The sequence below is a fragment of the Nilaparvata lugens genome, chromosome X, assembly GCF_014356525.2.
Source record: "Nilaparvata lugens isolate BPH chromosome X, ASM1435652v1, whole genome shotgun sequence".
Classification (NCBI taxonomy): domain Eukaryota; kingdom Metazoa; phylum Arthropoda; class Insecta; order Hemiptera; family Delphacidae; genus Nilaparvata; species Nilaparvata lugens.
The window spans coordinates 12848631-12868022 of record NC_052518.1 but is presented as its reverse complement, the minus strand read 5'-3'; the positions used below and the strand labels follow the sequence as shown (position 1 = coordinate 12868022).

General features: G+C 32.5%; 1 protein-coding gene across 5 annotated transcripts in view; it reads right to left on the bottom strand.

Moving 5' to 3' along the window:
• The window catches only part of LOC111057449 (galactosylgalactosylxylosylprotein 3-beta-glucuronosyltransferase P), a 101161-nt gene that overhangs the window by 52763 nt on the left and 29006 nt on the right, over window positions 1-19392 (bottom strand). The window contains exon 1 of one of the 5 annotated variants that reach the window (XM_039442444.1): window positions 10805-11005. The exons of 3 other annotated variants lie outside the window; for them this stretch is intronic. The gene's annotated coding sequence lies outside the window, so the exon portion shown is untranslated. Of the gene's footprint in view, window positions 1-10804; window positions 11006-19392 lie in introns of those variants that run through there. One more of the 5 variants, XM_039442441.1, reaches the window with a different exon arrangement.

The window sequence follows — 19392 nt, the reverse complement described above, 5'->3', positions numbered from 1 at the left end:
ATTCTCACGATTTTCATGTCGATATATTATACGTCCCAGCCACAGGAAACGCTTTGCCAAAGGTGAATTATGAATCTTAATACAGGGGCAACGTCCATGAAAGTCTATGCCCCATGGAAATTCGCCTTTGCTTCAATTTAAAAACGTCAGAGAGAATAAAATTAGGGCTGTGACCAGAACCGCTCCAGCACTGAAAGTAGAGTACAACTAGATATAATTTGAAATTAAAATTCACCAACAAAATACTCCTTTAGTAACAGAATGAGATTGATAGTATACGAATAATATCATTAGAATACAAAGAAACTGACACGTGGAACGATCTGTAAAACCTGAATCTGTTGAAATATTTAGTAATTACTCTTGTCTTGCTACTTTCACAATACGAAATGAATTTAGCTACTCAAAAGTTGTACGATGGTGTAGCAATAATTCGCATACCTGGGATGCCGGGACCGATTCCTGATTCTAAAAATATTTTGTGTAGTAGCGTTCATTGAATTCCTACCTTTTTGTTAATAATGTTTCTAGCTCAGGGGGGTCCCCAGGCTATTTGATAGCAGATTAATTAGAATCTACTTCAATTCATAACAACTGGATCAAATTTTTATATTTATGAAAACTTTAGAATAGAAGAAGAAGATAAGATTAAAGGGAGGAGGAGAGTAAAAGAGAAGGAGGAGGATGATTAAGTAAGAGAAGAATGTAGGAGGATTAGGAGAAAGAAATGATGAAGGGGAGTGGAAGAGGATGAATGAGAGGAAGGAATAGAATACTAGGTGTGCAAATGGGAAAATGAGGAATACAGTAGCATGATTAAAATTCGATAATGAGCTTATTGCAATGAGCTTTGGGAAATGAAAGGATTAGAGAACGACTGGACAATGATAGCTTTATTCAGTTGATATGTGGTAATTACACAGCCTGCCGGACAGATTTGTATCAACATATTAAGCTAAAAGCTATTGATAATGGTCAACTGATTCAATTATCTATTGTCTACAGGCAGGACTTGGATTTGATACTCTATACAATAGACTGATTCGAACGATAACATAATCATCATATTACTCAGTAGAATCAACTCTGATGGGATTAACTCATAATAACATGAGCCTGGATCATTCATGTCGAGAATAGTAATTATTTCCGAATTATCATGATGCTAATTAATTATAGTTTCATATATGTAAATGATTTAAATGTATTGATGTAGTATGTAGACTACTAGTATTAATGATATTTGAATAATGAAATAAAAACACATATATATTATCAAATTGTCTATTGTATATTTGAATAGAAATTTCTTTAAATTATCAGAGTCTACAAATTGAAGCAGGGTCAGATTTTCCATAGGAATACCAGGGGCGGCAAAGAGCTTAAGAACCGATAAGTATATAGGTAAGATTGGACCAAGTCACTCAACCGATGCAAAAAGTGGAAATCGGAAAATGATTGATGAGAGTGATTTCAATTGAGAAAATGGCAGAAAGCTGTCCCTTCTTTTCGATCTGTATTGTGATAGGGGTAGAAAAATGTCTGAAGCAGAGTATGAGGTGTCTGAAATAAGGAAAATCTAAGCAGATGAAGCCTATACTGAAATTATCCTTACAGGCCGAGATAAGAGGGCGGGGATATCGAGATTGATAAACTTATTTTGTAGCTTGACTTCTTGACAGACAACGGAAGCAAGAAATTATTTTAACCAATCAGAAGCTAACCAGGGAGCAGCGATTCAGTCAGCATGACAACAGAAAAAAATGTAACCAATCGCAAGCCAGCCAATGAGAGAGCAGCAATTCAGTCGTCTTTACAACAACCAATAAGAGTTGAGTAATGTAAAATACAACCAATCTCAAGCAAACCAATGAGAGAGTAGCAATGCTGTCGTCATGGTGACAAACATGGGAAATGATTAAGAGAATTATTCAACCAATCAGAGGGCACCGATTTGATCAATGAGTTTTCAGTCACAGAAAATTAAACAACAACGATAAAGCTAATGAGAGAGTAGGAATATCATGGTGACAGACCGCGGTAGCCTATTAGACCATAGTTTTTTCGTATCATAAAAATAATTTGACTCATATTAAATCCAATCTTTAATCTGATCTAATAATGGTACACCTCTTTTATAAGTAACTATTGCGGATGATACCCTCATGAGCGTTTTGCTTGTGCGTGGGCAATGGAAATTGTTGAATTGATGAGATGACCAAACGTCCATGCCATCGACGGGATTCGAACCCACGAACCAGGCGATGCTAGCAGACTGAATTTTGTAATGCTCCTTATTAGTAGATCAACCCGGCCGTCTAGCATTATTAATAACATATTAAAAATTGAAAATTTGTTATTGATATCTAACCAATGAACCATACCAACTCATGAGTTGTAAAATCGCTTCCTGGTGGTTCGGAGCCCACCTAAAACTGTAGGTCCATTCATCTCTCATTATCATCCGCCTCATAACCCACGCACAAGCCTAGAGCTCATGTGGGCATCACCCTCAGCAAAACAAACAATATTTCTTTCAAAAACTCAAAATTTACTCAAAACTAAAACTTTCTGTTGAAACTAAAACACTTCAATCTACATCACCAAATAAATAAAGTTATAATTTAACAGCTGTGCTTCGTGGAAAGTTGTCTGTATTTTTGGCTTCAAAATTTTCTAAAATCTCAATTTATTCAATGTGCTGTGATATTAAGTGCAATATTTGACAATAATTTGGTGTTAAGTCATTCTAAATTCAAAATTTTCAGCTCATATATATTTTTAGACAGAAATTGAACTTCAACTTTCCACATTAAGAACATAACATATTTTTATGGACATTTTATTGTTTATCAAAATTTGGGAACAGAATAGTTTTGGACTATGCCTGTTGTTCTTACCCCATCATATTCATATGATTTGTAATTGTATTAATAAATAAATAAATAAATGACGCGGTCCATAATGAACCGAATGTAATTCCGCCCATCATTGATGAATCCACTTGGTAAACATGCGGAGTGAACCTGACAAGTAGACAATTAATTCTGCGGTCCGATACCTGGCTGGCTTCTAATCTAATCAGTACAAGTTGCCATGTTTAATTCCACTGTCGGAGGCAACACATTCCACTAATTAATTGCAACTTCAACAATGAAAGTTTGTTCAGAAGAGACTAGCAGTTCGCAACGTGCCTTTGTGATCTGCAGTTGGTTATTATGAATTCACTGCCCATAATACACAAACCCTCTGTTGGTTCAAAGTTGAAACAGAGTTGATGTACAAGTGTGCGCCGAATTAAATTCACTTCTATCCTATCAAACGTATTGGGGAAATTGGCCAAATGCTCAATGATAAATAACTACTACTGGAGTCCAGTCAGTGCCTTTGAATCTGATTGGTGCGATGTATTTGATTTGTGTGCTGCTGCGTTCACTAAACCGACCAGCTTTCAAGTCAATCAAACAGACCCATGATTTCAGCAAACAAATTTCATCAACAAGAACACTATTGCTTTTGACTTATAATTGTACACGAGCGAACGGTCTAATCACTTTCCACCGGGGTTTAGAAGTTTTCTGGTTTGGAAATTACTTTAGTTTGGGTTTCAAATTACTCTACCCCGAATTTATCATTTACTCAACAAATAGGTTGATTTGTGACATCCCAGCTACAAAAGACCCTGGGTTTTTTGGATAAATTATATTAAAATATGTTTTTTTACAATACCTATGCTAAAGTGCAGCGATTGAAGAGACAGATAAATGACTATGATTGCTATTTTCCTTAGTATATCAGTTATAACTGACGGTAAATTTTCAATTGGATGTCGTGATTGATTATTGCTTTCATGTACCTACATTACAACTGTGGAACTTACTTTATGTATGCTATTTCATAATACTGTAACTGTATATGGTTATGATAATTTTGTAACTAAAGTAATAAACTGCTTTGATACAGAATTTCTCATGGCTTGGATGAACTTATATTGACTTTCTCCCCAGCAACTGGAAGCTAAACTAATAGTTATCTAAGAGCTAAACGGATATATTAAAACAACATCTCAACTAATAACTGAACTGATATATTAAAACGACATCTCAACTAATAACTGAACTGATATATTGAAACGACATCTCAACTAATAACTGAACTGGACTTGTGTACTATTAAACCAAGTTATATATCCATCAGGCATGGATTCATAACTAGCAACTTCAATATTGACTTTCAAGGCTGTATATTGGAAATCAGAGAGGGCTATACAGATTATTTATTGGAGAAACATAAGGATAGATCCTGGATGAAGAGCATTCATAAAGTGAAGTGGATGGGACATTTTTTGTCAAGAAAACAACAAGAAGCCTCGATGTTTGGGACGCGTTATTGGGTTTTTTCCAATTCAAAGCACCACAAGTCGAGGAAAATATTTTGAGAGCTTTCCGCAATGTCGATTGCCTACTCAATTTGCTTTCCTTTACAAAACGCATGGCCGCATTTATTCAGTCCACTCGAAGCATACGCTTCAATCGCTGTATACAGTACTTCAAAGAAAAATATTATTTGATATTGATTATGAGAGAGAAGTTTCAGGGACGTACATTTGTTAGCGGAAGAAAGAAAGACAAAGAGAATTATTAATGAGAGACTAAGGGAGATCAGATTGGATTTCGTCAATATTCCCATTAATATTGTGGATGTCTTATAAATATTGTCAAATACTAAAATATATGCTGGCTCAGAATCATGTTTCAATAATTGACAATATACTATCAAAAAATGTTTCTAATTTGAATTGGATTATTCAATAATACGTAGAAAATACAATTTGATGATGACAATTGATATTGTGTTAAAGCTTAATGATTCGAAAAATTTTGAACATTCAATGTTTGTTCATTCTCAGAGAAAAATATATGCAAAGATATTAATTGATACAAATAAATTTTTATGAGGGAAAGAGGTGTGAGAGAGAAATGAGTACCAGTGTTTTGAGCGAGAAAAAAGACAGATGGATAAAGATAGAGATTGACTAAAAATGTATCACGCAAAACCTAGATCAGACTTTTTTTTTAATAAAACACGCACTTGTTCCGACTAGAGAAAGAGATAAGTACTATCTATTATTTGAAGTTACATTCTCTTTCCCAATTATAGATGGGACATAACGACCCACTTGGCACTCTCTTATCAATACACCATTGACATCTGCTCACATTATATTTTCAACGCTATTTCCAGAATATGATTCATTCTTAGAATGAAATTGTTACATGTTATTTGAATCAAACTTTTATTCGGAATTCATCTTGTATAACAGGAAGATTTTATCAGTTGAAAAAAATTAATTACTTCCAATAGAATTGATTGATTGATTATAATGAATTATGATTTGTTTTATTTTAGAAAAGAGTTGTATGATTTATCTTCCAACAACAATATCAGAATATCAAATCAAGTTTATTCACTCATAATCCATACAAAAAATTCACAAAAATACAGAACAAGTTTACAAGAGAACAATATACTACTCACAAAAAGTACAGAACTTAAGTTACTGGAGTTTGTTCGCGAGTAGGAAACAGATACTAAAAAATTAGACTATGTATTTAAATTATCAGTTAATAAATAGTCGAGGATATAGTGGAAGGAGTTAGAAAGTCAAGTATGATGTAATGAATATGATTAAATGCGAGCTCGCACATTAACACACACAAATACAACAAGGATTTCTAGTAACATTAACCATAATAATTAATTTCACCTATTTATAGAAAAGACAGGGATTTAGACCTATCAATCTATAGATACACTACTATGAAAAATTAATAGAAATACCAATCAATTCCATACTGGAGTAAAAATAAAATATTATAATTATTTTTCGGCCAGATAGCCTGCTAGTGCTACCTTGTCGCGGGGTTCGAATCCCGCTGAATCCCATCGAATAGGCATGGATGTTTGATCATCTCATAAATCACCCTCGCACTTCCCATTACCCATGCAACAGCTAAAAGCTCACTTGCAATAAAAAAGAAATATACGGTGGGGCAGTCAAACGGCACAATTTTAGGTATGAAAATAAAATTCACAGACCATATTTTTGAGTTATTATATTCCAACAAATCGTAAGAACACAATTGGAAATTTTAGTTTTGAACAGAAAAATTATTACTTATTACATAATACTTATTAAATATTGAGTATAAACACTCACTAGCACGTAAATAGACAAAATTTTCGGTATTGGGCTGTTCAAAATACTCGACGAGATTTTGATGAAAGGCCACTCCATTCGGTCAAAGTGACTGTCTGATGCGCGATCTCTTTGAATTGATAATTGGTCCATATAATTTTCGAGGATGACAACTGCCACGCAGTTACAGTAACATCTCAGTTCGCTATGTTCAAATGCTGAACAACTTCCTCATTCCTGAACTTCGACGTTTTAATGTGAATGAGAATACTTATTTTCAACAAGATGGAGCAATTAGCCATACGACCAGAGTATGAATTGTCCTCATGAGAAATCCTTTTCCGAACCGCTTGATGAGTAGGAATGGGGGATATCTAAGTCCCTGTCTTTTCTCTTTTTGGGGATACCTCAAGTCAAAGGTTTTTTAAGACTCGTCCAGCAACAATACAGGACTTGAAAATGTGGATAACACAAGAAATTCGTGCAATAGCCTAACCCAGTAGTGTTACGGAGGGTTAGTGAGAATATCAGAGACTTAAACAATGTGTGCAAAATTATGGTCGCCACCTTACTGGAATAATACATAAGAAGTAAATTTTTTTCTATATAAAACCAAATTTCCCATTAGTTGAATAAAGAGACTAAGAAATTGTCAAAACCACAGATTTTATTGATAGTTAGAAAAGTTTCTAAGACAATGTCTTGGTCTTTTTATTTAATATGAATAATTACCACAATCTTTTTGTGTAGTTGAGAAGTTGATATTGTAATTAATAATTGGTAATTATTCATATTGAATGAAAAAGACTAAGAAATTGTCAAAAAAAACCACAGATTTATTGACACTTAGAAAGACCGGTTTCAGTTATTACACCATTGTCAATCTCTGATAAACTAAAACTAAATACAAGAGCAGCAGAAAAACACAATTCTGCTGCTCTTGTATTTAGTTTTAGTTTATCAGAAATTGACAATGGTGTAATAACCGAAACCGGTCTTTCTAAGTATCAATAAATTTGTGGTTTTTTGACAATTTCTTAGTCTTTTTCATTCAATTACCACAGTATCAACTGCTCAACTACACAAAAAGATTCCCATTAGTGTTCTTACGATTTGTTGGAGTAGGCTTAGAAATATTTTTTGTGAATTTTATGTTTGTACCTAAAATAGTGCCGTTTGACTGCCCCACCTTGTAGTACAACAGTTTGAAAATAATTCACCAAAACTATACTACAGTAGACTCCAACAGATCCGAGGGAATATTCGAAATGTTTTCAACAGAAAAATAAAAAAAAAATGTAAAGAGAATTCGGGGAGGAGAATAATGTAAAAATCTATCATTTATTGTTTCAACAAATTCATTTTCCTACAGTGTACATCGATATTCAGTGTTTGGAGCATCATAATAAAACCACAATTAATATTGCTTCATAATTTGTGGTATCAGCATGAGCCTCGCAAAAAAGTATACCACCAATTGTGGTGAATACCCCCACTGTTTTGCGAACCGAAAATTGTCATTACAGGATATTGTTTCCTTTTAGTTATCACGTAGTCTGGTATTTTGTTTTTCCAATAAAATTCATTATATCCAGAGAATGGATCAACATTTTCAATAAAAAATTGTAGGACTTTTTGTAAATATTTTCCTGGTAAATCAAATTAAACTGATTGGAATTTGTATCAGCAGTAATATTATTGAGATATGTTGAAAGGTAAAAGGGTGAGACCCAATAAAGGGACGAACCGTCATACCCAAGCAGTTTTGGATTATTGAGGTTCGGACTGTTGATGTCCTACTGCATGAAGAGTTGTGGGTGGACTGTCTCACACTGCTGTGAATATGAATTGGATAAGCTCCAAAACGACGAGGATTCATGGCGACCCATACAGCACAAGAAATCGATGGATGCAGAACCAAAAATGTTGTGGAATAGAAGGGGTTTTCGATGTTTGGCACTCGAGAATACTTCAACTGTTTGAATTACTGTAAATTATTGTAGATCTGTTTATCGTAGGCCTAGCAAACAAATTGATGATAGAAATTATAAACGTTAGTTCCATAATGGTAATCAAACCCAACTTCTGAACAGCATAGGCAATGCTCTACAATTTGAGCAAATCGCTGAAGAAATGTTAATAGGATCTCGAATGTGAATGTGGAGTATTTGGAAAATTAAAAAAGCATTAACCTAATAAGTCATACATAAATAAATATAGACAAAAGATTCACCAATCCAGTCACTGCAATTCACTGTTAGAGGATTTGCAAGTTTACATAAAAGCAGAGGAAACCCCTGAGCTGGATTATAATAGTTACATTTGAGTTTGTTCCTAGCACAGTGATGGGTTGAAATCAGACTACTTTTCTATTCCAAGTTGATTAATAATAACCTCCCTAACTATTTCTTCAAACATTGCAATTAAATTGAATGAAAAGATTCTATTATTAATTGAAAAGATCAGTTAAATCATTGTTATTTACCATCAATAATCACTTTATAATGACTCTGTTGAAGTTTTGAAGTTGGAAATAAAGTATCTCAATTTCAACAAGGGCCAAATTGGTTAGAAAATAAATTAACTGGATGAATGAACTAAATTGGACTAACTATTTTACAGATTGAATGACAAGTCGATTTTTAATCGTGTTTGAAGATTGATTTCTGCTATTTTAATGTGCACTAAATATTTAGCTACATTTTTATTATTCTAAACTTCAGTGAAGTTTTTTCAAGTCGATTTAAGAATATTTAATACGTACTTCGTTCTGGAAACGTTCCTGAGAAATTATTGGGAGTTACAATAGATGAGCATTTGACTTGGAAGGAACACATACAGAGTCTCACCTCCAAGTTGAACCGTGCATACTTTATGATTCTAAAGTTATCTCATTCTGTGGACAGAGACACCCTCATCACAGTATATTATGCCTATGTCTATTCCCATCTATGCTATGGGAATATCTTCTGGGGTAATTCAACAGACAGTTGTAAGGTATTTTTAATGCAAAAAAATTATTAGTGTGATTTTCGGGTTGAGAAAAAGAGACTCATGCAAGTATGTTTTTCAAAATTCACAGATTCTCACCTTGCCTGCAATCTACATATATCAGTTATTAATTTTTATCAAGAGTAATGTCAATGAATTTCAATTTTGCACAGAGAGACATAATTATTACACACGCAATCAGCATTTGCTGTTGCATAGTTGATAGAGCGTACTACTCGGTGTACAAATTCAGAACATATATAATATAGAGTATAGAATTCAATTAACCATGAACTCTGCAAACTAAATGACAGTCTGAACAAAGTAAATGCTCACATTTGCTCTATTTTTAGGACTAAGAATAATGATAGACTTAATATAGGCTACACTCTGTTATATAATTTTTTATATACTGTTACTGTTTTATTTTACTTGTTAAAAATCTTACTTAGTTCTAAGGATGCAATTATTCGACAAATCACCTATCAAATGGGGGTATTCCAAATTATGATGTAATGTGATGGAAGATAATAAATAAATTTACTTGTGACAATTCAATTACCGTAGCTTGTAGTCAGTCCACTGATTGAAATTTCTGATATTTTTATAATTATCAATTCATATATTGATATCAATTATACAAACAATTCATTGAATTTAACAATATTATTAATAACTAATATTTATATTATATTATAGTTTTTCTCACTTGAAACTAAACAAATTCAAAGCAAAGATGAATTAGTACCTAGCCTACCTATAAAATACTAGTATCACGTTCTAGTCCAGTCAATATAGACATGAAAAAGGGGGTTTGCTTGCAATTTATATTGTAGGCTAGTTCTGATTTTTTAATATATTGTTTGGATACATTAGAGAAGTCTAGAACCAATTTCCTTGTGCATGGAAATTTTGCATTGAAAAATTGGTTCTGGACTTTCCTTATGTATCCAAACAATATATTAAATCGGAACTACAATATAAATTGCAAGCACTAATGTATATAGTGACTAGACTATTAATGAAAAAATAATAATGTAGGTATTGTAGAATAATTAAATTACATCTATCATTGTAAATTGAGGAGAAAGCTCTTGAATTGATTGGGTGGCATTTTAAGTTGAGGATAATATGATAGTGATTTATAATTACAACATTTGGTATCAAGAACTTTCAAAGCGTAAATAATTTTCTAAGGTTGTTGATCAAATAATATCCAGAACAATCTCGAAGCCTGTCTGTTGAAAGCGATAAGAGAATAAAATGAGGAGTATTGCTTCAGCGATAACTAATTTACTTGCAGGTTCCTGTTGGAATTATAAAGGCATGATGGGATTTTCCTTGTTTGTGAGAATATTTTTAAAATGAGTCATCACTAATACTATAGGCTTCAATTTCAAATATTGCACAATGATGCTTAATGTTAAACAATCAGTAGAATTTGCATTATTTGAGGAAAAGTATTATTATTGCATTATTCATCATTAGTTTGATTGCCGGTCTACCATTCTAGAAGATTCCAAAAGTTTCTGGAAACTTTTCAACTTTTAGCACCACACCATAAAAACCTTTGAATGTCGTAAATAATAAACAGTTACCAATAAAATTACTCACCTTAATTAAAATCAAATCCAGAAATACAAAAATCTGATTCTTTCCAAACTATGAACGATGAGTGAATCTTGAAACATTTCTTCATTGTCCATCCTGTTGAAATGACGAATACTGGACAAACCGACAAAATGCTCTTTCCTAACCTGTAAACTGTTTATCTCTTTCACGAATCTCAGTAGTAAACAGCTGATTAGACTTGGCAATAGCGCTGCTTTCCTACAGAGCAACCTTGAAAACTTTTAAAACAAGGAATCGACCGTTGTCGATCATGCAACAAAGTGCCATTCGAATTGTATCAAAAGTATTGATACGGATATTGTAGGATTGAATTCAATTTGTCAGTATTCCTCATGAATAACAATAACACTTCTCATCCAACAAACGCTGACAGTTTTATGTGTTCTAACCAGTTTAATACTATGCAATGAGAAGGAACATTAGATACAAACTTCACAGAATGGAAGCAACGGAATGAAAATTGGATACAGAACACATTTCAAACCAAATAGTATTAATATTGGATATTATGTATTAACTTTGAAGTGAAAAAATAACATTAGGTAATCTATTCCTTGAAATTATCTTTCAGATTTAAAACTTGAAAAATTCTTTATGTGCGAGGATGAAGATGAATAAATAACAAATAATGAATAATTGTGTATGATTGTGGATTTGAGCAAAATTATTCATCGTTAAATTCTTATAAATAAACTACAGTTAGTAGGCAGTTGCATTCACTACGAAACTTTCATAAATGTACTTGTAATCAAGACTGAACATTGCAATATTTCTTATTTAGGCCAAACACGTAGACTTTCATCTATAAAATTCAACGATTTCACTCTTATTTAAAAATATTTAATTTGCAACTTTTGTTGTGCATTACAAAACTTGTAGCAATCTGTGAACCTGTAATTAAATATGTTAGTAATGTAATATGTTATGTAAATAGATATATGTTATGCAGTTGAACCTCCAATGTGGAAATGGTATATAAACAAATTCCATGTGATAAGAAAATATTATAACGATGTGGATATTTAAAAAATATTCAAGCTTATGAGAATGTTCTATTTTAAAGATATGAGTTGGTTGGTATATAAACAAATTCCATGTGATAAGAAAATATTATAACGATGTGGATATTTAAAAAATATTCAAGCTTATGAGAATTTTCTATTTTAAAGATATGAGAACATGGAGAAAAATGATATACTTGAGTAAGAAACAGGAAAGTAAAAGAAATATTTTTTTTAAAGTATAGAAGCAATTTTAAACACAATTTTAAATGATAATGAGTTTCTGTTCATGGCGTGGTCATAGGTATGGCCACAAGTGAACAAGTCAAGAACATAAAAAAACTGTCATAAGATATACATGAAACATGAAAAAATAATAGACAATAGGATATGAATAAATTGAGGATACCGTAAAGAAAAATACAAATATGAGAACAGATTTGGCTAGTGAAAATCAGGCTGCATAATAGATCTTCAGGTGAAAGTTCCATGTTAATTTTGTAGAGCAACAATAATAGTTTAATAAAATCAAATATAAAAAAACAATATTGGCTTTTGAACTCTGACTTAAATAAAGAAAAGGAAAGATCATCATGTATAAATTACTAAAACTGAAGAACACCCATATCTGGGCATAAATGGAAGCATATTATCCAGATATATGGGTTCCTTCAGTATTGGATGAGACTACATTAGATAGCTTTAGTCTAATATTTTCTTACATTCCTTACTAAACTGAAATATATCAATAAACCAAAGGTATATTATAGACCATAAACTTATATTCAACTTCTGATTAGTATTATAGATAGATTAGATATTTCCAAGTATATATAGATAGTATAATTATTTTTGTATTATTAAATGAATAACAATAATTCTTGTATGAATGACCCATTAGGCCCTTCCTACTATATGAAAAGAACATGATTTATGAATTTCACTCTTTATGTATATGAGGAGCATGATATGAATAATATCAAAATAATATTTAGTATCATAAATTATATGATGTTGAACTGTTTTTGTTGATCCATCTTCTTCTCACTGATAAAAATATAAAGTGGTAAATGGCACTCCCTTGTTTGTCGATACAGTTCCTATTTCAAATACGTCATAAAATTCAATATTACTATCTAATAGAAGTTGTAGATGCAATTGTAAATTAGAACAAACTGAAATATTTGTCCTCGTAGTAAGATTAGATATGCGCCGTGGTCCCCCTTTTAGATGGGTGTCTACTTGAGGACAGCTTTGCTTACTCAGATTTATTAGTTTTAAAATCACTTCCCGTTGGTTCGGAACCTACCTAGAACTGTAGGTCCATCTATCTCTCAAATTTCAAAAAATAGATATTTTTGTAAAAATCAATGACTTAATTATCTTTCAATTCGAGTCGCGATCGATCAATAATGATTATTCATTTATTATTGATTATCATAATTATATCATTAGTAACATTAAGGAAATATGTTTTCACGTCATGAAAGTACGTTCATCTTGTACGTAGGAATTGTAATTGTATCATTGGCGTAGATTGCTGTTCTTTTTTGATCAGAACTGTCCCAACTGCCAACTGACCTGATTAACTTTTAAAGTTACACACTAGAGATAAAAGTTTGTGTAGCCTGCAAATAATAATTTTATTCTTTTTATGGTTGACACCTTCCTCGCCATAAGTTATTGTCATTGTCCGTCTACCGAATTGTAGTCTCATTGTCGGCGGGTTCAACATAATCTTTTAAGGTCATCCATCAATCTGTCAAATTATAATTATAGTCTCACCAAACTCACAATCAACGATGCTTCAACACAAATATTCATTTGATATTCTCATTCTATGTCGTTTTTCATTCATTGTCCAAATTTGTACTATTACTATAACAAAACTTATTTCAGATGCATGGCATTGACGTAAACCTTGAATATGACATAATGCTACTGTGCATAGCGTATTATACAATTATTGGATGTCAACATGAAAGGTATCTAATGCATTTCGAGGTACCGTAATTACATTAACTACTCGTTTCCGCAACTTCGCAATAATAGTTGAACACCACTATATTATTATCATCATTCATATAGTTCATGCTAATTATTATGATAAGCTTCCCATAGCAAATTTTCAAACGATTCTTAATTCCAAATGCGTTGTACTGGCTGCGATATTCCATATAACTACACTAGTAGTTCTGTGAACAGTAGACCTCACTTAGTATTCTCATCCACAAAGTACCTAATTGAAACTATAGACCTTATGGAAATTCAACAATAGACTGGCTTCTCCACACATCTGTGTAATCACTTGTCAGCTGATTTATAATGAATAATTATATAGTCTGATTTTTACTCTAATATTGGCGTATGAAGGAGGCTCCTTTTTCCTTTTATATTATCCTTGAAATGCAAAATTTCCAAAAACCTTGTATATACGTCGACGCGCAATTAAAAAAGGAACATACCTGTCAAATTTCATGGAAATCTATTCCGCGTTTCACCGTAAATACTCAACATACAAACATTTAAACATTAAGAGAAATTCCAAACCGTCGACTTGAATCTTAGACCTCACTTGGCTCGGTCAATTATGTAGAATAAGCATATTCACCGCAATGCGAATGGAAAAATGAGTACTAATGATTTAAAAAATCATACAAACTTAAATCTTAATTGAATAGACAATAGACCACTCCATATCAACTATTATATACGACAGAAATTATCTTGATATCAACTATCATACTACAAAAAAAACATCTTCATAGCCTTATAATATCTTTATAAATGATATATTTATAAAAATTATTATAAGGCATCTTTCACACGGTATGATCAATAATTAAATTCACTAATATGGCTATAACAAGACTTTTTTGCTCCCCAATTAGGCTATTCATTTTCTAACGAAACTATTTCTCAGTTGAGAATCGTATTACAATCATTCCTATTTCCATCAAAATTATTAAAAACCAGAATATTAATTTTGCAAAGTTTCCGGGTAGATGTTATGCTGAAAATTATCTCCTGGGCAATGATTCTTATTGATAGAAGCTCCTAATACACTCGATAATGGGAAACGTTCTCTGCTGGTCATCCATTTGAAAATGGGTTACTTGGTGAATTATTTTAAATATCTGTTGCATTTGGAAACCCCTTTTGTACTTGATTAATCCCTTGATAATATTTATTATTCCCGAATGAAGCTCTCACATACATAGGCCTATATAGATATACTAATTGGTTAGTGATATCGATAATAATCGTTCGGTGAAAAGCGTATCTATAGGATAGTGGAAAATGTTTTATTGGAAGTGTAAATATTCTATTTTATAAGTGCCTTGGTGGAATAAAAATCATTCTATTCTAATTATTATTCGCGATATCTGTTGCTTTTAGAAAACCGTGAAACCTTCAAAGTTCATAAACCCGACAAGAGACTTCGGACAACTCACTATCTTGAAGCCAATCCTCTGATCTGACAAGGAAGTGAGTGCCTTCAGATAAAAAGCCGCAAAAATTGAAAGACATGGATGACGTCAACCTTTCAGTTGGGTAGTAAGGCTAAAGAGAGATGAAAACCTTTTTCAAAACCTTCTTATCCTTGAACCCTTCGTTTCTGGCCAAAGCTGACAACAACACAGTCAGGTGAGACTACAGTTTAGGGAAAAAACTATGAGGGAAGAACGACGACAGAGTGAAAGGGAGAATGAGGGTTATAAATGAAGGGAGTAGGACGAGGTGAAGGAGAAAGTGGTTGGTGAGGAGTGAGAAGGTGGTAGTTGTGGATTAGACAGGTGAGAATGAGTGAACGGATGATGGAGTAAGAGGGAGAATAAGATTAAGAAAAAATAAAAAGAAGGAAATGGATAAGAAAGAGAATCAGAAAGGAAGAAGAAGAAAACGGAGTGAAGCAACACGAGAAAGCACTATTTATTAATCCAAAAGAAACTATTTGTTTCAAAACAGCAAGATATTACATTATTCTCTAGAAATACCCTCTGCATACAAAATTAGGAGGAAAAACACTCCACTTATATGGGCTACTTTTGTACAAATTAATAAAAACTATATAAAAACTTGTAGTACCCTTTATTATTGAACTTTATTAAATGAAGTTTAAAAGATTTTAAAGTTTTTAGTAATAAAGGGTACTACAAGTTTTTATTAAAATTAGCAGTATTTTATCTGGTGGCTGAATTGTATATGTTGGTGATTCTGATCTAACTCTCTCACATTGAAACATATTGCTACTCTTCAAATGAAACTGTTTTTGGAGTTATTAAATAGATTACATGATTCAATATGGTTTTCTACAGTGTAGCTTTATAACAAAACTTCGACTTTTTCAAACTAACAAATTAAAGTAGTAAATATATTTTTTCGATAAAAAAGTGTAAATATTACTGTAAAAGGTTGGATAAGTGAGGGCAGGAAGTGGGATGAGGAAGGGAAGGAAAGTATAAGAGATCAGATTTGAAGAAGGCGTAGAAGAATGACATAAAAAACACTTCATTCACATGGGCTAATTTTTTAATTAATAAAAACTATATATAATAGTTGTTGAACTATTTTAAAGTTTTTTTTTTAAATAAAGGGTGCTTTAAGATTTTTATATTGTTTTTATTGAGAATGACATAATATAGAACAATATCAAGGGGAATAAACTTATGGAGAAGGGGTGAATCATAGAAATTGTAAAGAAAGATGAGAAAATATGCAGGAAGAATAAGTTGAAGAAGAGGAGGAAGAAGAAGAAGAAAAATAAAAAGAAGATGAAGAGAAGAAGTAGAATGGTTAAAAAGGTGGAAGCAAGAAGAAAGGAAAGTGAAGGGTACAAAAAGAAGAAAATGATGAGGGAGAGGTGAACTGCAAACTTGGTTTGCGGAGTTAGCTTGGGCCGGCCCAGGCAGGTTGGTGATGAGGTCGAAAAGGGTAGGACCCTAGCCCTCTGCTCCTTCTGCTCTGCCCTTGGTGGCATTGACAAGCGAGGAGCGAGTCAAGTGCCCTTCGATGTGGCAGAGCACAGATTGTAACATCCCAGACAGTTGAAAACTTTTCTCCACTTGGCAAAGTATTGTGGCACTTTTTTGGAACACTGGAGAGACTGATTAGTGTTGGATTTAGGGCTCAAGCTTCCAGCACTTGTTTGCAGTTCCTACGTTCTGGACTACAAGTACCAGTCAACTTGGAATTGTACTTTTCTAAGTAGGTTACTTGATTCTTCAATTATTATCCTCGACTGAACAAACTGGATAACAAGATACGATAATTTATTTTCCAAACTAACTAGCTTACTTGATTTTCAATTGTTGACGATTGAACAGTATAACAAGCTGCTATACATTTCTAAACTCATTTTCCTTATTGTTAAGAGGAAGTAGAATGATTGAGACGTAGTGTTGGATTTCAGAGTAAATAAGCAAGCTCACAATGGTTTAGTCAGACAGGCAATCATCTAATAAGAATATAGGAAAACGATTTATATTATGGTATAAGTTATTATTATTTATGAATTTGTGGCGAATCAAATAAGAATATAGGAAAACGATTTATATTATGGTATAAGTTATTATTATTTTATGGATTTGTGGTGAATATTCTGATTGCCACCTGTGATGTTTTCAACTGGCATAGTTTGTTTATCACTTGTAACAGTTTATTTCAATATTTATCAAGAGTTCAATTTTGTCATTCCAACATTGAAAATATTCCATCATTCATCTAGTTTCGTTTAATCAATTTCAACATAGGAAATAAACAAATTAAATTCCTATAAATTTTGCACTTTACTTTGTTAATAATATATTGAAGCCTAGTAAATTGGGATGTATATACAGAGTGTTTACGAACTAATAAGTGAAAAAAGCAAAATGGTCGCTGTGTAATTAACTGAAGACTTCCGGAAAATTTAAATATGATATTTAAGATATGTTTGTTACCCAGGAGCAATGCCCCAGAGTATTGGTAAGGAGTTCGTAAACACTCTGTATATTTTTTAATATCCCTCAATCAGTGAATAGCTAGATGTATCTCAAAATATATGTATAATGTTTTTATTAAGATAGTATTTTGAAATAAACAAATAAATAAACTTTGTTATTATACTTGGTTCATTGATTTCATTGAACAATATCCATACATAATACTTATTTAACGGAAATCCATAGTTAAATGCTGTAAACCATACTTTATATATCCATACTCTACCCATATTTACCCAATATCCATACTTTCCCCATTTCGAAAAACTAGATGGAATCTACAAAATCTCAACTGGTTGCACAAAAGCCTGTTACATTTTAATCATGATTGAATGCTACGAAAACCAATCATAGACATTTTTTGTTCAAAATAAGGCTTCTCTGATTGGTTCTCGTGGCAGTTCAACCAGGCTCTGGAAAATGAAACGCAATACGGTGCCTTGATGAATTTGCATAGGAACTGAAGGCTCCATTTTGTGAGGATAATTTCTGAAGAAAAACCTTAACGACTTTTCCACAATCTCATGTATACAATTTTATATCAATGTATTTCGTGAAGGCTGAGAATGAGTAACATGTCCAAAGATTTTACCGTAGTTAGTTCAAGTTCAAAACATGAATTAGTTAAAATCATTTAATCTCAAGGTTACTAACGATAACGATTATACAGCTAATTTCTATGAAAATTGCACCCACTTACTGAAAGTGATAATAGAGAGATATGCACAGTTACTACAAGGAAGAGTTGGATTTTTTTTAATTGCTCCACACAATGAACATTTATCTCCGCCAACAATGTATGTTAGAGACTGTGATGTGATCCGATTGAAAATTGAAATGCTGTATTTTTTAACTATGGAGCAAGTATGCTAGAATTACGTCGTTTTTAATTCCACTATCCTATCTATCTTTCAAGAAAAAAGAAGATGCACGTGTGGCCATATTGGTTTGAAAGCCTTTCTGCAACCAAGAGAGGTTACGTACATCATCTTGTTCGACTCTTCACAGGTTTCATTCATCTTGCATTAATTATATAAAACTGAAGGGATTCGTAGCTGAGGAAGCCTTTTACAACCTAAGCAAACTCTCTTTATATATTGGTTTTCTCAAAGTGTCTCAAGATTCTCTCTCCGTCCCTTTTTTAAACTTGAATTCCGCCAATCTATAATAGATTATTCAAATGTGATATGAATTGTCTCCCAAGTTCTTTCTAATGTTGGTTTTCTAGAAGTGTTTCAAGAATTCAACTCTGTCTATTGACCTTGATGCAGTCAAGCTCATGGAATATTTAGATCTGCTCTGATTTGTGTTTTCGGATGGAAACCGATCAATAGGGAATATCGTGAAGCGAGGCGAACTCCAAAAATTTGGATGCATGCCTTGTCTCTATAAAATAAGATACGGGTATTTTAGGGTTTCGATAGCTGTCCATTGATTTTGCTAGCAAAGTAGATTTCAAGTATATTGTATCCAAGAGGATTGTAGATTGGGTAAGCAAAGAACGTATCAGGTTTTTATAAACCGTAAACTTCATGGAATTTCAATATCTGATTTATGATGATTATCAAGTAGTAGTCAAGATAGA